General features: G+C 38.0%; 1 protein-coding gene across 11 annotated transcripts in view; it reads right to left on the reverse strand.

Annotated features, from left to right (window-relative positions):
* Akap7 (A-kinase anchoring protein 7) overlaps positions 1–23,200 on the reverse strand; it is a 258,173-nt gene that overhangs the window by 124,842 nt on the left and 110,131 nt on the right. The gene's annotated exons all lie outside the window — the stretch shown is intronic.

Below are 23,200 nucleotides of genomic sequence, written 5' to 3' on the forward strand. Positions count from 1 at the left end.
ATGCAACAAAAGCTGTAGTTAGAGGAAAACTAATACTATTAAATGTTTATATTACAAATATGAAAAATTTCAAATCAGTCATGAATGCTTCTGCATTAAGATCATAGCGCTAGAGGAATAAATTAACCCGAAAGAGAGCAGAAAAGAAAATAATAGGCCAACTTTGATTTTTTTTTTTTCAAAGAACCAGGTCAGCATTTAATGTCATTAATTTTTCACTGAGAAAATTTTCAATGACGCTAAAGACTGATTCTTTGGGGGGAAAAATCAATAAAATGAAGCTCTATCTAGAGTATATTCAGGAAAAAGATGGATGATACATATTACTAATATCAGAAATGGTAGAGGTAACATCACTATCAACTATACAGACATTAAGAGGATAATAAAGAAATATTATGAATGATTTTATTTCAATAGATGCTACAAACTAGATGGAATGGACAAATTTCTTTAAAAAACACAAACTATCCTAGAGCATTCAAGAAAAAAATAGATAACTTGGGCTGGCACAGTGGCTCAAGTGGTAGAGTGCCTGCCTAACAAGCATGAAATCCTGAGTTCAAAACCCAGTACCACCAAAAATAAAATAAAATAGATAACTTGAATGACCCTATACCTATCAAAGAAACTGAAAACATAGTTTAAAGTCTTTTGATAAAGTAGTCCAGGAGGCTCTATTGTTGATAAATTTTATCAAACATTTAAAGAATAACCTTTACAAATTCACAAACTCATCCAGAAAAATAGAAGAGGGAATACTTCCCAATTACCTAAACCAGACAGTATGAAAAACAAAACTATAGACCAATATTCCTCACAAATAGAGGCAAAAATATCCATAAGAAAGACTTACCAAACAAATATAAGCAAGAGGGATTTATTCTAGAAATGTAAGAGTTAACATATGAAAAAGTCCATACAATTCCTTTCTTTTTTTTCTTTTTCTTGTTTTTTTTTTTTGAGGTGCTGTGGCTTGAACTCAGGGCCTACACCTTCAGCCACTCCACCAGCCCATTTTGTGATAGGTTTTTCGAGATAGGGTCTTACAGAACTATTTGCTGGGGCTGGCTTGGAACTGTGATCCTCCTGATCTCTGCCTCCTGAGTAGCTAGGATTACAGGTGTGAGTCACCAGCGTCTGGCAGGCCATACAATTTCTATGCCAGCATTTAATAAGCAACTAGGATCATCTCAATACATTCAGAAAAGGAATTAGACCACATTCAATACCACTAAAGATAAACACTCCTAGCAAACTGAAGCTAGAAGGAAACCTCCTCAGGCAAAAAAAAAAAAAAAGGAACCTATGAAAACCTCCAATTCATACATTCTGATGAAAGCCTGAATGACTTAACCTGAAGATAGGAACAAGACAAAGATGGCTGCCCTCACCACTACTCCTTAACAGTACATTATAATTCCTAGCCAATGAAACTAGGCAAGAAAAAATAATTAAAAGTCACCAGGTTGAAAAAGAAGAAGAAAAATTGTCTTTATTCATAAATAAGTCATCTATCTAGAAATCCTAAAGAATCTACAAAAATGTGTTTAGAAAGGTCAAACGATACAATTACTATATTACAAAACCAATTGTTTCTATATTCTAGCCACAAACAATTGAAAAATTAAAAATTTTAAATATCTTTAATAGCATAAACTGTTAAATACTAGGTAAAATTCAACAAAAGGCATACAATGCCTATACACTACTATATAACTACAAACCTCTCTGAGAGATATCAAGTAAAATTTACACAAATGGTGAGATAAAATTATTCATGGGTCAACAGATTAGGTTGTTAAGATTCTCCCCCACTTTCTCTGTAGATACAACGCAGTGTCAATCAAAAACTCAACAAATGCTTTTTGCTGAAGTTAACTTTAAAACCTACTTGAAAATTTAAAGGAACTAGACCAGTCAAAACAATTTTTTTTATAAAAGAACAAAGTTGTTAGAATTATACTACTAGATTTTAAGACTTACTTTGAAGCTATAGTAACAGGGACAGTGTAGCATTGGTGTAGACATGCAGATCAAAAAAACAACAGAAATTTCAAAAAATGGACCCATATGCACATATCCAACTGATTTTCAACAAAGGTGATATGGCAATTCAAACCAGAAAGAATAATCTTTTAATAAATGGTACTAAAGTAATTACATATCCATATGCAAAAAATCCCTCAACCCATATCTCACAACATATATTAAACTTAACTCAAAATGGATCATAGACTGAATTCAAGGGCTGAAGGCATAGAGCATCTGAAGAAAAGCACGCAAGACCTTCTTGATAACTGAATTTTTTGGACACCAAAAGCACAAACTACAAGAAATGGTTAGTTGGACTTCATTAAAATATAAAACTTTTGCTCTTCTCAAGATACTGTTAAGAAAATAAAAGTCAACCAAAGACTGGGAGAAAATATCTGCAGAACATATCTATTAAAGAATTTGTAACCAGATGACAAAACCGAATGAGAAAAGAAACAAGTAAATATAAAAATAGCCAAAAGAATTGAAGTGTTACTTTACAAAAGTTATATGGATGGCTAACACACATGGGAAAAGATACTTATCAGGGAAATGCAATTTAAGCTCACTGTGAGATGCAACTATTCACCTGATAGAATGGCTATTAATTAAAAAGACACAAAATACTAAGTGTTGCTGAGGATGTAAGCAATTGGAACTCCTCTGGATGGTGGAAATGTAACGTCAGCATAGCCATTGTGTAAAAACACTTTGGAAAACTCTTACAAAAGTTCACCATATTCTTCCTACACAATCCTGAAATCTCACCTCAAGCTATACTTGAAAATAGGTGAAATGAAAACATATACTCACAAAAACACTTACATATGAGTGTCTATAGCTTTTATTCATAGTTATCCCAAACTAGACACTACCGGAATATCCTTCAACTGATGAATGAATCAAGACACTATGGTGTGTCCATACAATGAGTAATGATGCAGTACAAAATAATGAAATACTGACATATACAACAGAGATGGATCTAAAATATATTTTCTTATGTGAAAGAAAGACTCAAAAGGCCACATACTGTATGACTGCATATTTGACACAGGGGCTGGGTAACAGGAAGAGACATGAGAGGATTTGGGAGGGTGATGTAACTGTTTATGGTTCTGCTTTTGGTTATTATGACTCTGGGCACTGACTAACACTCACAGAACTGAACACAAGAAAGAGTAAATTTTACTATACATAAATTGTACCTCAATTAAAAAAATACTAACACGAATAATTTCTTCCCAGCAATAAGGAACAGATCTCACCTCTACTGAGCTCAGCACAGGAAACTACTAACTGAATTTGTGTCTTGTCCCTCTTCTCAATTACCAAGTTGCTGGTTATAAGGATGACTTCTCTGCTCCTCTCTTTGTTTTAGGACACATATCAACTGCAGTATCTCTCAAACTGCAGGTATGATTGTTGCTTGGTTTCCTTCTGAATCACAGTCTTGTGCTGTGCTCATTATCAAAATATTTTCCACAAAATAGACTGGGGAGGCTTCTGAGCATGAATGAGATCCAAATAAATCATTTTACTTGTCCCCTTCAGTGTATCAGGAACATCATCTACTCCAATCTGCTCAAAGACTACAAAGTAAATTGGTGCCCAGTGCTCTGACTGACAGACTGTCACAGTCACTCTGTTGTTGAAATAGAGTCCGAGGGGCCGCTGTGCTCTCTGTGGTTTGTTTTGCTGGTGTTTTGACTCACGTTGTCTATAGGTTCCCACCCGCTATTCTATGTCACCCATTGATCTCTGTTTTATAAAGCCCTGGTGGTTTCCTCCCCAAATTTTTGTTCCTATATTTGTTCAGGTCAGAATGTAGGGACTTGGTAAGGTCCCTGACTGGTTGCTTAAGGTCACTCTGAATCATTTGATGCAAAACTGATTGAAATACACAATTGTGAGTAGCAATAAGAAAAAAGTCCTAGTCCATAGAATCATCAACAGTTACCACTGAAAATTTATTTTTATGACAAAGGAGAAATATGTATTTCATGACAAAGAATTTTTATGTCAAAAGCATAAATTATCAAATAATTATGTTTTTGACTGGCAGAAAAACAAGGAGACTAGAACACAAAGCTCTGCTTGGAATCTTAAAATTACTGCCTGCATGTAATTATTGCCATCCATTTCAAAAGAGTTTTATATAAAACTTAAAAGCATGACTAACCGAAATTAATTTTCACTTATTTGGCTGACACACCTGCACATGATAATATACACTTTTCTTTCAAGAGTGATATTCTAGGCTAGGAGTTGATTCAAGAAGAAATAAAGGTTTCTTTCCTGTTCTGAAGGCAGTATTCACTAAAGTAGATCAGCAGAATATGTGCTGCCACCAATCTAATCAAGTAAAGAAATCAGAAATCGAGGGTGTCACTTTCTCTCTTTATAAGTACGAAGAGCACCTGAGGTCAGGAGAGACCACAAGCTGAGAAAATTCCCATGATGCCAGGTCACCACAGCAATAACAGGAATGGCTCCTTCTATTCGTTTAGGTAACACTTCACATGGTTCAAACACTTTCAGAAGCATTCTCTCACTTGACTTTCACAAAAGCCTCATAAGGTAAAATAAGTGTTATTCTTCTCTCATTACAAGTAAAGTCAATGAGACTCAAGAAATTACATTAACGGTCTAATATCTCATGGCAGTAATGATGGGAACCAGTAACTCTCTGACTTGAAACAGGAAGCTTAGACCATCCAGGACACCCACACCCCAGGCAGATATGCTATCACACTGTTGTACTGTGAAGGCACACAGGTGAGATGGGCCACATAGCTGGATAATTATTTGACTGGAAAAACAGAAAAACTAGGTTTCATTCTCAAATTAAAGATTTCAATACTAAATAAGGGATATCAATTACTGCAAAACAATTATCTTCTCTCCTTCCTTCCTTCCCCCCTTTCTTCCTCCTTCCCTCCCTCCTTTCCTTTCTTTCCTTACCTCCCTCCTTTCTTCTTTTCTTCCTTCTCTCCCTTACTTCCCTCCCTCCCTCTTCTCTTCCTTTCTTCTCTGCCTTCCTTCCCTTCTATGCTTCCATCATTCCTTCCACAAATACACACTGATCACCCTCCACTTGTGACAAGCACTGTACTGTGAATCCAGAAACAAATCTAACATGAACCAGTCTTCAGGAAACTTAGAATCCAGATGAAACACATGGTAACAAATAAGTAAAAGGTCACAAATGCTCTGAGGAAAAGACGCACTGTACAGAATGGGCACAAAAGAAAACACTGGTCCATTCTCTCTAAGAGAAAATACCCCAAACTATCGAACAGGAGGTGATGCTTGAGCCAGCCCTTCTCACGGAGACCAGGCAGAAAGGGCATGCCAGGGAAGCAGCACTAGCTGGGCCGTGCAGTGACCTGCTCTAGTGCACAGTGACTGGTGAGGTAGGAGGTGGAGGTGCCCAGGCTCCTGCAAGATGCAGGAGGCAAGTGCACAGTGTCTCTTTTTTGAGTACCTATTCCGATCAAATTACACTTCCATAGTCTGAGACACACACAAATATTAAAGCTTGTCTTAAAGAATAGCTTATTTCAACTCATGAGATAAACTGTTAAAGAATAATGTTTAAAAATGTAAGCTTGGGTCACAGAACATACCTGTTATTCAATAAGAAAACATCATACAAGACAGTGACCAGTGATTTTTTTCTTCATTTTGTTTTAACTTTGATGCAAACAAGCAGTCATTAAGCTTAGAGAGAGGGATTAAAAATTAAGCATATCCACAGGATGACCAAGAACATCATAAATACTTGAAAAATCACAGGATAAAAAAATTTTAACTTTTTTTTTGTGTGTGTGTGGTACTGAGGACTGGTGAGGCAAGCACTCTACCATTTGAGTGATATTCACAGTCCTTTTTGCTTTAGTTTGTTTTTGGTAAGTCTCATGCTTTTGCCTAAAACCAGCCTTGAATTGTGATCCTCCTACCTCTGCCTTCCAAGCAGCTGGAATTACAGGTATGGACCACCCTGCCTGACTTGAAAAACGGTCTTGCTAAATTTACTCAGGCTGGCCTCAAACCTTAATCCTCCTATCTCTGTCTCCCTAAGTAGCTGGGATTATAGGTATGTACCACAATGCCTGGCAATATTTAAACAATTTCTAAATAGCATTTTTAAATTATTCAAAATTAGTTCCCTTTCATTCAGCTGCTTAATCCTAAACCAAACTCTTTTTGGATAAGTATGTATAATGTGAATTTTTCTACCTGATTATTCATTAGCAAACACATAAAATAGGTTAAACTCCCATTCTTTTTCTTTGATGGTTACTAAAACCCAATATTTAAAGTCCAAACATGAAAATCCAGGTAAATAAAAATATTTGATTTGTACATTTGCTTATGAATACTGATCAATCTGTGTAGAAAGTTCACTGGGCATTATAAAATCAGTAATGATGTAACAAACAGAATATGCAGTGCTGACAAGAACTTGAAGATGATTAATCAGCAACACAAAATCAAGACCAAAAAAGCACCCTTGATCATCTTTTTTCTGGACATATTAAAAAAACATAAATAAAGAACACAGCACACTTTTAATATCCTGAAGACTAGTGACAATGTACATTTATTGCTTTAATTTCAGGAGTAGGGACTAAAGAACGTAACTTAGAGTGTATTTTTTAATTTTCTCAATGACCCAAGACCATCAATTTACTAGAGCTTCCAAAAAAGTATTTGCACAGAAACCAAAGACTTTGAAGGTTCTTCTGGTGATGTTATTAGATCTCTGAGTAGGTGGGTTCTTACTGCAGAAAATTAAACTAGCATTTAAGCTTGATGAGTGGCACACTGGTGTTGTGTAAATGTAAACTCACTTAGTCCATCAGTTGGAATTTGCTTCACAAGCTTTTGATCTTATGTATGGAAGAGCTTCTCCCAGTCAAAAGAATTTCAGATGTCAGTAAGAAACAAATGTGTGGATTCAAGATCTCAGCACAGGCAGCGACTTTCTGAATAGGATTCCAACCGCTCAGGAAATAATTGTAAAATGAACTGACAAGTTGGGATTGTATCAAATTGGAAAGTTTCTGCTCAACAAAGGAAACAAATACCATAGTAAAGAGAGCCTACAGAAAGAGAAAATCTTTGCCAGCTGTTTATCTAGCAGAGGACTGATTCAGGATATATAAAGAAATAAACAGCAAAAGAGCAAATTGTCCAATCAATAAATGGACAAATTAATTGAACAGATAGTTCTTTCAAGAACTATCAAATACATGAAAAAGAACTATCAAATACATGAAAAAATGTGCGACATCTTTAGCCATCAGGGAAATGTAAATCAAAACTACATTGAGATTCCATGTAACCACAGTAAGAATGGCTACCATCAAGAAAAGAAACAACAAATGTTGGTGATGATATAGGGAAAAGAAACCATCATACACTGTTGGTGGGAATGTAAAATAGTGCAGTCACTACAGAAAACAGTTTGGAGATTCCTCAGAAAACTAAAAACAGAACTACCATGTGATCCTCTTATAGCACTCATGGGTTTATACCAGAAAGAATCAAAGTCAGCATACAACAGAGATATGTGCACACCCGTGTTTATGCAGCACTAGTCACTATAGCCAAGTTATAGAATGAGCCTAGGTGCCCATCAATGCATAAATGAATGAAGAAAATACATATAAGTTGTCCATCACAGAATAACATTCAGTCACAAAGAAGAACAAAATCATGCCGTTTGCAGGAAAATGGATGGAACTGGAGATCATCGTGTTAAGCAAGATAAGCCAGACCCAAAAAAACAAGTATCACGTTTTCTGTCATATATGAAACAAAAAAGATGTGAAGGTAGAAACGGGGGAGGGGTGAGTATGAACAAAGTACATTTTATATATATGTGTGTGTGTGTGTGTGTGTGTGAAAATGTCATAATGACCTGTTATTTTGTACAACTAATATGTGTTAATAGTAAAACCTAAAAATGATTAGGATTGAAGTATCACCAACTGTACATTGTCTACTAGGTCTCTGAGACCCACACATTAAGCAACTATCAAAGAAAAGCCTCTCTCTCTGTGTCTCTGAGAGATAAGAAAACCAATTCTCCTTTCAGAGAGAGGGATAAACATGTATGGTACCAGAGTAGACAGCCACCATGCTGGGCTTCCTCTGGAGGCCACACCAAAGACAAGCTTGATTTTGATGGGAAAGCAGGGCACTGCGAAAGTGGTTAGAAGGAGGATGGTCCAGGGATGAACATCTGAGCCCATCTGTGCTGCACACTGAACCCGCAAGCTCAGTTGTACTTATTGTTGTACTTAGTCACAATCACAACATTGACGAATCCTTTTAATGATAAAAAAACCTGCCTCATATTAAGCACCTGTTATATATCTGGCTTTTCATTCCCCATACATTTCAGTGAAAAGTTCTTTGTCTCTGTTTTGTGTATGAGAAACTAAGGATCAGAAAAGCCAAGAACCCACCTCTACACAACTGAGAATTGCCAGAGCTGGGACTCAAATGTACATTTATGTGGCTCTAAATATCACACTGTTGTCATTTGTACCTCTAGGCTACTTGCTATCTGATAACTTACAGAATATTATACATGCTATACTATTCTTCACTCTACAATGGAACCTCCAACCAGAAAATATTGAATATTGCTAATTCTTCCTTTTGGGTTATAGGGTCAGAATGCCTGGACTGGAACCCTAGCTCCTCAGCTCACTGGCTTTGTGTCCCTGTAAGAGTTCTCATTCTCAGCCCTTCTATGGCCCATTTTCTTTATTTGTAAGCCAGGGATTACAGTGGTTCTATATTATAGAGCTGCTGTGAAAATTAAGTAAGATAATACAAAGCACCTAGCATAGTACTTGGCTTATAGTAAGCACTATTTCTTAAAATAATGTTAGGGGATTCCAAGATGGCGGCTAGAGGTAGGAAGCAGAAAGCGAGCCTCCTATAGTGAAATCTTGGAGAGACGCTGGAGACACACTTTGCAGGCATAATCACCGAGAAAAGGCATAACTTTGACTCCTCCACATCTCCAGCCGGCGCAGAGAATCTCCACTTCACGTTAAACGGAGAACCGAGGAGGCCCCCGGGCCGCCAGTGGCCAGCGCCCATACGGCTTGGGAAGACGCGGACCAGGTGAGTTTCGCGGTACCGCGGTTCCCCCACAGACAAGCCTGGGCCAGAGCAGCATAGCCCCCTGGACAGACTGACCTCCACCCGGGAAAAAAAGAGAAACTGAGTACTAAGCAATAAGAGCAATAAAGACACGCAGGAAACAGGGTGGAGCGCACTGAGCGCCAAAGATGGGGGAAGGGAATCCTTCCCGGGACTGTAAATAAACAAGCCGGGCGGGCCGGAGAGGCTCTGGCGGGAGCGGGGCGCGCCCAGCAACCAGGAGCGGGAAAGCTGGTGAGAGTGGCAGAGGGAGGAAAACTCCACAGGAGAGGGGGGAAGACCCACGTCCCACGTGAGCTGTAAACAAACATGGCAGCTGGCAGGAGCAGCAGCACTACCCAGTAATCAGGAGCAAGAAAGCTTGTGAGAAGCTTGAAAGGCTGGAAGAAGATTTACCAAGCCAATGGCCCCCAAAAACAGGTAGGAGTAGCAATACTTATCTCTGACAAAGCAGACTTCAAACCTACATTGATCAAATGAGATAAAGGACATTCCATACTAATAAAAGGGGAAATAGACCAAAAGGAAATAATAATCATCAATCTGTACGCACCCAATGTCAACGCACCCAATTTCATCAAACATACCCTGAAAGACCTAAAAGCATATATAAACGCCAACATAGTGGTTGTGGGAGACTTTAACACCCCATTATCATCAATAGATAGGTCATCCAAACAAAAACTCAATAAAGAAATCCAAGATCTAAAATATGCAATAGATCAAATGGACCTAGTAGATGTCTACAGAACATTTCATCCAACCTCTACACAATATACATTCTTCTCAGCAGCCCATGGAACCTTCTCCAAAATAGACCATATCCTAGGGCACAAAGCAAGTCTCAGCAAATATAAGAAAATAGAAATTATACCATGCATACTATCTGATCACAATGCAGTAAAAGTAGAACTCAACAACAAAAGTAAAGACAAAAAACATGCAAACAGCTGGAAACTAAATAACTCATTACTTAATGAAGAATGGATCATCGATGAAATAAAAGAGGAAATTAAAAAGTTCCTGGAAGTCAATGAAAATGAAAACACAACCTACCGGAACCTATGGGACACAGCAAAGGCAGTCATGAGAAGAAAGTTTATAGCCATGAATGCATATATTAAAAAGACTGAAAAATCCCACATCAATGACCTAATGATACATCTCAAACTCCTAGAAAAACAAGAACAAGCAAATCCCAAAACAAATAGAAGGAGAGAAATAATAAAAATAAGAGCTGAAATCAACGAAATAGAAACCAAAAAAAACCATACAAAGAATTAATGAAACAAAAAGTTGGTTCTTTGAAAAAATAAACAAGATCGATAGACCCCTGGCAAACCTGACTAAAATGAGGAGAGAAAAAACCCAAATTAGTAGAATCAGGAATGCAAAAGGGGAGATAACAACAAACACCATGGCAGTCCAGGAAATCATCAGAGACTACTTTGAGAGCCTATATTCAAATAAATTTGAAAATCTTAAAGAAATGGACAGATTTCTAGATACATATGATCATCCAAAACTGAACCAAGAGGAAATTAATCACCTGAATAGACCTATAACACAAAATGAAATTGAAGCAGCAATCAAGAGTCTCCCCAAAAAGAAAAGTCCAGGGCCTGATGGATTCTCTGCTGAATTCTATCAGACCTTTAAAGAAGAACTGATACCAACCCTCCTTAAACTGTTCCATGAAATAGAAAGGGAAGGAAAACTGCCGAACACATTTTATGAAGCCAGTATTATACACTTATCCCAAAACCAGGTAAAGACACCTCCAACAAGGAGAACTATATGCCAATCTCCTTAATGAACATTAACGAGATAAGCTATCCTTATCTCAACCAGCAAAAACCCTTGTTCCTTCCTATTATTGCTTATACTCTCTCTACAACAAAATTAGAGATAAGGGCAAAATAGTTTCTGCTGGGTATTGAGGGGGTGGGGGGGAGAGGGAGGGGGTGGAGTGGGTGGTAAGGGAGTGGGTGGGGCAGGGGGGAGAAATTACCCAAGCCTTGTATGCACATATGAATAATAAAAGAAAAAAAAATAATGTTAGAGAAATTGCAAACAGAATTTTATGCATTGTTCTCTGTAGCTTACATTTACATTCTTTTGCAATCAAATGATGCCCTGTGATAAGTAAAGAGAAGAGCAGATGCTGAATAAGCTTGCAAAAGGCTTCTGGCTGCCCTATGAACAGACTGCACCTGGAACAGTGCAAAATGAATGATTGTAGGTTTCTAGGTGCACCAAACTGAAATGCGCAGCATTGAAAAAAAAGCAATCATGTCAGGTTCAGTCTGTATACAAGTTTCCCAGAACATGCCTACTTCAGAACGTGTGTTGTACACGTGTGGTAAATGTCACAGTCATTCATAGTCTCAGCTTTGCTCTCACTTCTAGTCATCATTACACACTTTCAATCACAGGGCTTCTTTCCAGCCATTCATTCACTTTTTGTCAAATCCCCAAAAGATTTTATATAATTAATAGCATAAAAGTATAGCAAAAGAAAAAACTAAACGTAAAAATCAGGACCAGTAAAAACATCAATTATACTAGCAAGGAAAGAAGAGAGCAATTACAGATTCTAGAACAGCAGGTCCTAAGAGCCATGAGTTAGGTTCCAGACTTCTCAATACTCAGAGAGAAGAAGCACAGTAGTTCTCCATGACAAAAGTCCAAAAAGGCAGGTGGAGTGGCTCAAGGGATAGAGCACCTGCCTAGCAAGCATGAGGCCCTGAGTTCAAACCCAGTACTACAAAAAGAAAAGTCCACACAGGGCTCCAGGCCACATCCACCCAAACCTCTCTATACCTACCTGTTTTCTAAGTAAGCAAGATCATCCCCTTCTCCCTCCAGCCCACTGATGCTCTCACATTCTACAGCTCCAGTGGAGTTGTCGAGCTCCATACAGTACCCTGGGTAAATTTCTAAAATAACAAGACATTTCATTTCCATCTTTTGGAATATTGTCATGACATATTGCTTTATACAGTACTATGTAAGTTACACTGTGCAGCTTAACTTGTACAGTTTACAACCTGTACCATTCCTTTGCTTTTAAAGTACAAACTCGTTCTACTTGAATGTGAAACAGTAAGAATGTTCCCCAGAGCTGCTAAACGTCACATCCCCATCACTGAGTGACACCCAGGAGGGTGAGAACACAGAAGCTGCTGGAAGTCATTGCCCCCAACACCAAGTGAATCCTGAGAAGGTGGGAACACAGATGCTGAAAGAAGAGATGGAAAGGCAGAGGGGCTGACAATGTCTGAGAGTTGGGCTCAAGGTCAGTTTCCATCCATCTTCTTGTTTGCACATGTGAGTCAATGCATTTGCCTTTTTAATTAAAACTGAACTTGCCCTGATGTGACTTGCTGGCATCTATCCTGTCACTTTCTTAGCACTTCTTACTGCCCTTTTCTATTTCTGCTCTGACTGGTTCCCAGATACATCTCAAAATTCCTCAGACTTTTAAGAGTATTCTACCCACTGCCTTGGCCCCATTTCATTTGAGCGCTTAGTTCCCTTCAACTCTGAAGACATAAGAGAATAGTTTATCATTCTCCACCTGCTAATCTCCACTGGCTGCTGCAGGTTAACTCCCCACCTCACTTGCCAGCCTGTCCCTTTATCAGGAGTTGACCATAAACATCATTAACACAGAATGATAGAATAGTTTAAAGAAATATTCACTAGAGCTGGGTGCGTGGCTCAAGTGGTAGAGCACCTGCCTCACAAGCACAAAACCCTGAGTTCAAACCCCAGTATTGCAAAAAAAAAAAAGAACAGAAAAAAAAAAATTCACTGCCCCCCAAAACACTGCAGAACATATGCCTAATAAACTTACACATTATAAATTGTTTTAAAATAAACTGTTGGTAAATTGTCCTTTTTAAGTTTGTTAAATTGATCTGAGTGAGGGTTTTCCTTGGAAACGTCTTATTAACGAATCTGAATTACCATACAATGCCTATTTTTTAAAAACCTATATTTCCTTTGAAATAGTCACATTGTACGTACTTTTATAAATTTGGGGAATTATATAGTGAAGGAAAAAAACCACATTGTTATTTAATACGGCTGTTATTTTGTCTCTAACGAAATAAGAGCCACAAATTAACATAAGTAAGTGTTTATCTTGAAAAAAACTAGATATTAAAACAGCCAACAACTATGTGACTGTTGCAAAACTATCATCTTTCAGGTCCAATCCCACCCTTCCTAACTCAGATTTAAGATACGGGGGCTGGGCCTAAGCAAACTTACTTCTTTGCCAGCTGGATCTGTTGGGGTTTGCCAAGGGGAGTCTAGGCGCTAGAGAGACTGCTGTGCCAAGGGAAAAAGAACTCTCCCAAAAGCATGACCCACAGCTACAGCTGCTCCCTCTGACTGTAACAAAGGGCTCCAGTAGCAGTTGATCCCACTTTTCATTTTTTCTCTCATTCTTGGAGTCAGCCTAATTATATTCCCCCAGAGATATTAACAAAGTTGTCCTAACATTCCATCCTTAAAGGCCAGAAACCCAGCTTCAATGTCCCTTTTTTTGTGTCCCTTGGAAACAGCAACCCTCCTGAAAGGTCTGAGTCTCAGCAACCTAGGGCCCTTCCTTCCATCCATTACCCCAGCCTGAAAGTCACCATCTCTGCCTTACCTCAGTCTTGCCTGTCCACCCTTCATTTCTCTAAAACCTGTTTAGCTAATTCTGGGTATTAAGTTCTCTCTGTTTAAACAACTGGTGTCATTCCTATTTTATTAGCTGAACCCTAAACTGACACAAACTATTTCTGATTCTTCCCCCACAATTTTATTAGAGAGGATTCAGACATGAACCACAGAAGCAAAGGGTGCAAAGTTAAATGCAGCTAAAGGGCGAAGTGTGTTTAGAAAAACTGGATTTCATGAATTTGTTTGCTCATAGAACAGTTTCTTCATTAGCATTTTAATTTTTCTAATTTTCTTTTTTTTATTTTATTTTTTTGTCTTTCTTTTTATTTATTTTATTTTATTTTTTTCATTTTTCTTTTATTATTCATATGTGCATACAAGGATTGGTTCATTTCTCCCCACTGCCCCCACCCCCTCCCTTTCCACCCACTCCGCCCCCTCCCTCTCCCCCCCCCAATACCCAACAGAAACTATTTTGCCCTTATTTCTAATTTTGTTGTAGAGAGAGTATAAGCAATAATAGGAAGGAACAAGAGTTTTTGTTGGTTGAGATAAGGATAGCTATACAGAGCATTGACTCACATTGATTTCCTGTGCGTGGGTGTTACCTTCTAGGTTAATTCTTTTTGATCTAACCTTTTCTCTAGTAGCTGTTCCCCTTTTCCTATTGGCCTCAGTTGCTTTAAGGTATCTGCTTTAGTTTCTCTGCGTTAAGGGCAACAAATGCTAGCTAGTTTTTTAGGTGTCTTACCTATCCTCACCCCTCCCTTGTGTGCTCTCGCTTTTATCATGTGCTCATAGTCCAATCCCCTTGTTGTGTTTGCCCTTGATCTAATGTCCACATATGAGGGAGAACATATGATTTTTGGTTTTTTGAGCCAGGCTAACCTCACTCAGAATGATGTTCTCCAATTCCATCCATTTACCAGCGAATGATAACATTTCGTTCTTCTTCATGGCTGCATAAAATTCCATTGTGTATAGATACCACATTTTCTTAATCCATTCGTCAGTGCTGGGGCATCTTGGCTGTTTCCATAACTTGGCTATTGTGAATAGTGCCGCAATAAACATGGATGTGCAGGTGCCTCTGGAGTAACAGTCTTTTGGGTATATCCCCAAGAGTGGTATTGCTGGATCAAATGGTAGATCGATGTCCAGCTTTTTAAGTAGCCTCCAAATTTTTTTCCAGAGTGGTTGTACTAGTCTACATTCCCACCAACAGTGTAAGAGGGTTCCTTTTTCCCCGCATCCTCGCCAACACCTGTTGTTGGTGGTGTTGCTGATGATGGCTATTCTAACAGGGATGAGGTGGAATCTTAGTGTGGTTTTAATTTGCATTTCCTTTATTGCTAGAGATGGTGAGCATTTTTTCATGTGTTTTCTGGCCATTTGAATTTCTTCTTTTGAGAAAGTTCTGTTTAGTTCACATGCCCATTTCTTTATTGGTTTATTAGTTTTGGGAAAATTTAGTTTTTTAAATTCCCTGTATATTCTGGTTATCAGTCCTTTGTCTGATGTATAGTTGGCAAATATTTTCTCCCACTCTGTGGGTGTTCTCTTCAGTTTAGAGACCATTTCTTTTGATGAACAGAAGCTTTTTAGTTTTATGAGGTCCCATTTACCTATGCTATCTCTTAGTTGCTGTGCTGCTGGGGTTTCATTGAGAAAGTTCTTACCTATACCTACTAACTCCAGAGTATTTCCTACTCTTTCTTGTATCAACTTAAGAGTTTGGGGTCTGATATTAAGATCCTTGATCCATTTTGAGTTAATCTTGGTATAGGGTGATATACATGGATCTAGTTTCAGTTTTTTGCAGACTGCTAACCAGTTTTCCCAGCAGTTTTTGTTGAAGAGGCTGCTATTTCTCCATCGTATATTTTTAGCTCCTTTGTCAAAGATAAGTTGCTTATAGTTGTGTGGCTTCATATCTGGATCTTCTATTCTGTTCCACTGGTCTTCATGTCTGTTTTTGTGCCAGTACCATGCTGTTTTTATTGTTATTGCTTTGTTAATATAGTTTGAAGTCAGGTATTGTGATACCTCCTGCATAGTTCTTTTGACTGAGTATTGCCTTGGCTATTCGTGGCCTCTTGTGTTTCCATATAAATTTCACAGTAGATTTTTCAATCTCTTTAATGAATGTCATTGGAATTTTGATGGGAATTGCATTAAACATGTAGATTACTTTGGGGAGTATCGACATTTTTACTATGTTGATTCTACCAATCCATGAGCATGGGAGATCTCTCCACTTTCTATAGTCTTCCTCAATCTCTTTTTTCAGAAGTGTATAGTTTTCCTTGTAGAGGTCTTTCACATCTTTTGTTAGGTTTACACCTAGGTATTTGATTTTTTTTTTGAGGCTATTGTAAATGGAATTGTTTTCATACATTCTTTTTCCGTTTGCTCATTGTTAGTGTATAGAAATGCTAATGATTTTTCTGTGTTGATTTTATATCCTGCTACCTTGCTATAGCTATTGATGATGTCTAGAAGCTTCTGAGTAGAGTTTTTTGGGTCTTTAAGGTATAGGATCATGTCGTCTGCAAATAAGGATATTTTGACAGTTTCTTTACCTATTTGTATTCCTTTTATTCCTTCTTCTTGCCTAATTGCTCTGGCTAGGAATTCCAGTACTATGTTGAATAGGAGTGGAGATAGTGGGCATCCTTGTCTGGTTCCTGATTTTAGAGGGAATGGTTTTAATTTTTCTCCATTAAGTATAATGCTGGCTGTAGGTTTGTCATATATAGCTTTTATAATGTTGAAGAACTTTCCTTCTATTCCTAGTTTTCTTAGAGCTTTTATCATGAAATGATGTTGGATCTTATCAAAGGCTTTTTCTGCATCTATTGAGATGATCAAGTGGTTTTTGTCTTTGCTTCTGTTAATGTGGTTTATTACGTTTATTGATTTTCGTATGTTGAACCACCCCTGCATCCCTGGGATGAAGCCTACTTGGTCGTGGTGAATAATCTTTTTGATGTGTTGCTGAATTCGGTTTGCCATTATTTTGTTGAGGATTTTTGCATCAATGTTCATTAAGGAGATTGGCCTATAGTTCTCCTTTTTGGAGGTGTCTTTGCCTGGTTTTGGGATAAGTGTAATACTGGCTTCATAAAATGTGTTTGGCAGTTTTCCTTCCCTTTCTATTTCGTGGAACAGTTTAAGGAGGGTTGGTATCAGTTCTTCTTTAAAGGTCTGATAGAATTCAGCAGAGAATCCATCAGGCCCTGGACTTTTCTTTTTGGGGAGACTCTTGATTGCTGCTTCAATTTCATTTTGTGTTATAGGTCTATTCAGGTGATTAATTTCCTCTTGGTTCAGTTTTGGATGATCATATGTATCTAGAAATCTGTCCATTTCTTTTAGATTTTCAAATTTATTTGAATATAGGTTCTCAAAGTAGTCTCTGATGATTTCCTGGACTGCCATGGTGTTTGTTGTTATCTCCCCTTTTGCATTCCTGATTCTACTAATTTGGGTTTTTTCTCTCCTCATTTTAGTCAGGTTTGCCAGGGGTCTATCGATCTTGTTTATTTTTTCAAAGAACCAACTTTTTGTTTCATTAATTCTTTGTATGGTTTTTTTGGTTTCTATTTTGTTGATTTCAGCTCTTATTTTTATTATTTCTCTCCTTCTATTTGTTTTGGGATTTGCTTGTTCTTGTTTTTCTAGGAGTTTGAGATGTATCATTAGGTCATTGATTTGGGATCTTTCAATCTTTTTAATATATGCACTCATGGCTATAAACTTTCCTCTCAAGACTGCCTTAGCTGTGTCCCATAGGTTCCGGTAGGTTGTGTTTTCATTTTCATTGACTTTTAGGAACTTTTTAATTTCCTCTTTTATTGCATCGATGATCCATTCTTCATTAAGTAATGAGTTATTTAGTTTCCAGCTGTTTGCATGTTTTTTGTCTTTACTTTTGTTGTTGAGTTCTACTTTTACTGCATTGTGGTCAGATAGTATGCATGGTATTATTTCTATTTTCTTATATTTGCTGAGGCTTGCTTTGTGCCCTAGGATATGATCTATTTTGGAGAAGGTTCCATGGGCTGCTGAGAAGAATGTATATTGTGTAGAGGTTGGATGAAATGTTCTGTAGACATCTACTAGGTCCATTTGATCTATTGCATATTTTAGATCTTGGATTTCTTTATTGAGTTTTTGTTTGGATGACCTATCTATTGATGATAATGGAGTGTTAAAGTCTCCCACAACCACTGTGTTGGCGTTTATATATGCTTTTAGGTCTTTCAGGGTATGTTTGATGAAATTGGGTGCATTGACATTGGGTGCGTACAGATTGATGATTATTATTTCCTTTTGGTCTATTTCCCCTTTTATTAGTAGGGAATGTCCTTCTTTATCTCGTTTGATCAATGTAGGTTTGAAGTCTACTTTGTCAGAGATAAGTATTGCTACTCCTGCTTGTTTTCGGGGGCCGTTGGCTTGGTAAATCTTCTTCCAGCCTTTCATCCTAAGCATATGCTTATTTCTGTCGGTGAGATGAGTCTCCTGTAAGCAACAAATTGTTGGATCTTCTTTTTTAATCCATTTTGTCAAACGGTGTCTTTTGATGGGTGAATTAAGTCCATTAACATTAAGTGTTAGTAGTGATAGGTATGTGGTGATTCCTGCCATTTAGTTATCTTAGTTGTTTGAAGGTTTGATTGTGTGTACCTAACTTGATGTTACTCTCTACTGTCTTGCTTTTTCTTATCCTGTGGTTTGGTGCTGCCTGCCTTTTCATGGTTAAGTTTGGTGTCACTTTCTGTGTGCAGGATCCCTTGCAGAATCTTTTGTAATGGTGGCTTTGTGGTCACATATTGTTTTAGTTTCTGCTTATCATGGAAGACTTTTATTGCTCCATCTATTTTGAATGATAGCTTTGCTGGGTAGAGTATCCTGGGGTTGAAGTTATTTTCATTCAGTGCCCGGAAGATCTCACCCCACGCTCTTCTTGCTTTTAATGTTTCTGTTGAGAAGTCTGCTGTGATTTTGATGGGTTTACCTTTGTATGTTACTTGTTTTTTCTCTCTTACAGCCTTCAATATTCTTTCCTTAGTTTCTGAACTTGTTGTTTTAATGATGATATGTCGTGGAGTAGTTCTATTTTGATCTGGTCTGTTTGGTGTCCTGGAGGCCTCTTGCATTTGTATGGGAATATCTTTCTCTAGATTTGGGAAATTTTCCGTTATTATTTTGTTGAATATATTACGCATTCCCTTCGCTTGCACCTCTTCTCCTTCTTCGATGCCCATGATTCTCAAGTTTGGTCTTTTGATGGAGTCAGTGAGTTCTTGCATTTACTTTTCACAGGTCTTGAGTTGTTTAATTAATAGTTCTTCGGTTTTTCCTTTAATTACCATTTCATCTTCAAGTTCTAAGATTCTGTCTTCTGTTGTTCTATTCTGCTGGATTGGCCTTCCGTTTTGTTTTGCAGTTCTGTTTCATTCTTTTTTCTGAGGTTTTCCATATCCTGGCAGTTTTCTTCTTTATTGTTGTCTATTTTTGTCCTGAGTTCATTTGTCCATTTATTCATTGTGTTCTCTCTTTCATTTTGGTGTTTATACAGTGCTTCTATGGTTTCCTTTATTTCTTCTTTTGCTTTTTCAAATTCTCTTTTTTGTTGTCTTGGAATTTCTTGAGTGTCTCCTGTACATTTTGGTTGACCCTATCCAGTATCATCTCTATAAAATTCTCATTGAGTACTTGTAGTATGTCTTCTTTTAAATTATTCTTGTGGGCTTCATTGGGTCCTTTGGCATAGTTTATCTTCATTTTGTTGGAGTCTGGATCTGAGTTTCTGTTCTCTTCATTCCCCTCGGGTTCCTGTACTAATTTTTTGCTGTGGGGAAACTGGTTTCCCTGTTTTTTCTGTCTTCCCGTCATTGTCCTTGGTGTTGTTACTGTCCCTGTACTGTGTGTAATTAAGTATTCTCTAGCTTGTAATAATAACAATGGCAATATTTAGAATGGAAGGGTGAGCTGAGATGGAAAGCAAGAAGTTAAAGAAAAGGGGAAAACAAATATACAGACAAGAGGGAGACAGCAGAACAAGGTATCAGACAAGAGAGTTTCAAAGGTATAAACAGGGATTGTTAGTGTACTAATCGACAGTAAGCTGAACAGACATTAGAGAGACAGGGAGAGGATTGAAAATCAAAGATAAAAAAAATAAAAAATAAGTAAATGGAAGTAATATCTATATATAAAAATGAATTAAAATAAAATGGAAAATAGAAAATTTGAAAAAAAAAAAAAAAAAAAAAAACCTCCAAGTTTATATGCAATGCAGTTTCAGTCTTAATAATTTGGGTGTCCATCTCAATCTCCAGTCCTGGAGTTCGTGCCTCAGATGTTGTTCTGTAGTTGTCTCATCAAAGGGTATGCATAAAGTAGAACAAGACTACACACTCACACACAGACACACACAAAAAAAAAAAAAAAAAGCCCCACCAAGTGTCCCCAGTTCAAATGCAATACAGTTTCAGTAAGTTTTTCGGCTTGCAGGTGTAATTCGGTTGTTCTCTCATCAAAGGTAGGGAGAAAAAGAAAAAAAAGCATCTGGAGACAGTTCTGAGAGTGGTATCTGCAACTGTGGCTTGCCTGCCTGCTGCTCTCAGCCTGTAGCTGGCGGCGTTATTTATGCAGATCTCTGGGGTGAACTTAGCACTCACCTGGTCCCACAGGCTTTGTTTGCTCAGAGTTCTCCTGTGCGGGAGCCTCTGCTACAGGCTTTCCCCTTTCCAAGCACTGGGAAAAGTGACACTGCCCCGCGTTGTCAGACCTGCGTGTTTATTTACAGTTCATGTGGGAGGTGGGTCTTCCCCCCTCTCCTCTGAAGTTTTCCTCCCACTGCCACTTTCAGCAGCTTTCCTGCTCCTGCTTTCTGGGTGGTGCTGCTGTTCCTGCTGGCCGCCATGTTTGTTTACAGTTCAGTGGGAAGTGGGTCTTTCCTCCTCTCACAAGCTTCCCCACTTCTGTTTGCTGGGCGTGTGCCCCGCTCCCACCAGAGCCTCTCCGGCCCGCCCGGCTCGTTTATTTACAGTCCCGGGAAGGATTCCCTTCCCCCAATCTTCAGCGCTCAGGGCGCCCCACCCTCTTTCCAGCGTGTCTTAACTGTTCTTATTGCTTATTACTCAGTTTCTCTTTTTTTTTTCCCGGGTGGAGGTCAGTCTGTCCAGGGGGCTATGCTTCTCTGGCCCAGGCTTGTCTGTGGGGCTACCGCGGTACCGCGAAGCTCACCTGGTCTGCGTCTTCCCAAGCCGTATGGGCGCCGGCCACTGGCGGCCCCAGGGGCCCTCCTCGTTTCTCCATTTAACATGAAGTGGAGATTCTCTGCACCGGCTGGAGATGTGGAGGGGTCAAAGTTATGCCTTTTCTCGGTGATTATGCCTGCAAAGTGTGTCTCCAGCGTCTCTCCAAGATTTCACTATAGGAGGGTAGCTTTCTGCTTCCTACATCTAGCCGCCATCTTGGAATCGTGTCCAATTTGTCTAATTTTATACTAGAGGTCAAGTACGTACAGTAGTGAATATACAACATTGCTTCAGTGAATTTTTGTCTTAAATTTATCATAGCTGTATTAGAGAAAATTAATTTAGAATAAATGTAAATTTGGACAAGATAATTTCATTAAAATTTCACTTATAAAGATAATCACACAATGGGAAACATACTTCAGCTTGTTATCTAGGACTGAGAATTAATGAGTTCAACAACCAACATTTTATGTGATACATAGGGTAAATAAATAACAATGTACCCTGACAAGGTCCTAAACCTGTATATTACACCTCTATTTTAAAGCAAGTTTATTGATCCTAAAGGCACTAATTTAAAATAGCTATACCACAGTTATTACAAGTTAAAAACTGATTTAAAAAGCATACTTTGTCATAAAAAAATGTAGTCTTTCACTTAAAGAAAGGAGTTTGGTGACTCAAACAGTTTTGAAAATCCTTTCAGGCAATATATTATGAATTATTAATGAAAAACTTTACTTGAATAACTTCTATTTTAAGATTACATTTCAATATTTTCATTGTTTAAAACAAGGATCATTATAAACACAATTAATACTATTGGTTTTACTGTATCTTTACCATCAGACTTGTAAGACCACCAAAAGAAGATGTGCTAAAACTAACACCACTGTGCTAAATTTGTCCGCTGGGAGTCATATGGAGCAATTTTTTTCCCTTCCACATTAAAGAGTCCTCTTCTTTAATTTAAAGAGTCCTATTTTAAGACAACTAACTCTTCTGCCCTCTTTTGTCCTAGCCAAGCAGCCTCAATCCTTCAGCCTTCCTTTTGTGATCATGTTCCAGGCTCCCCACCATCCTGGTTTCCTTAGACACATTCCTGCTTGTCAGAACTCTGTGTAAGGTTTTACTACAATAGAGCTAGATAGAAAGTCTATAATTAACAAATCATCTGCTTGCCAGTCTTATTAGCTATCATAAACATCACTGAAAAGCCTGATTTAACTGCTAACTTTAGTACACATTAAAAATGCTTACAGAGTGTGAATTTTATTTTTGCTCTAACAGTGATATGTGAGCCATTCATTTGAAGCTTCTTGTAACTCACGTGGCAAATGCCAACAACTACATAACCATAAAGTCATGGGGGTACAGACAGGTAATTAGGCATGATCACCATTTTCCACCACGTTCCTTCTTCCTGCTCCCATCAACCCTACCAGATAAGTAGGTTCCATCTCTCTTGGGAAGGTAAAACCTTCTTTCCTTCTGCTGCAAGCACCTTGTTTGTATGTTACTTTCTCCTTGGTACTATAACTTTTCCACACATATATCTCATATTTATAAATGTACTTGACTAAACTCATAAGTTTTGGGGGAATGTATAGACAGGAAATCATAAGCCACAAATATCTTTGATTTGGCTTGTAACAAAATTAGTATTTGTGTCCTGTTAGCATAACATTTAAATTCAAGCTACACTTATTCTATTTTTACTATGCAGTTCAGGTTTTGTTGATAGCTGTTTGCTAAGGGCAAAGAACTTTTCTATGCAAATGAAAACTATTTAATAGTTCCAAGATCTGTTCACTTATAACGGCATTATGAATGTTTGTCCTAGGACAAACTTACTTTGCTAAAATGTGCGTTGTAGAAACTGTTTGCTCGTGTCGAGCTGTAAACTCTGCCTGTAACAGGACTTGAGGTACGTTCCAATCTTGGTGGTCATTAACTCACTCTCACTGGACCTTATCACCATGTAAAAGGCGTGGCTTCACTTATAAGACTGAAAGCATCAA

Source organism: Castor canadensis, chromosome 1 (genome assembly GCF_047511655.1).
Source record: "Castor canadensis chromosome 1, mCasCan1.hap1v2, whole genome shotgun sequence".
Classification (NCBI taxonomy): Eukaryota; Metazoa; Chordata; class Mammalia; order Rodentia; family Castoridae; genus Castor; species Castor canadensis.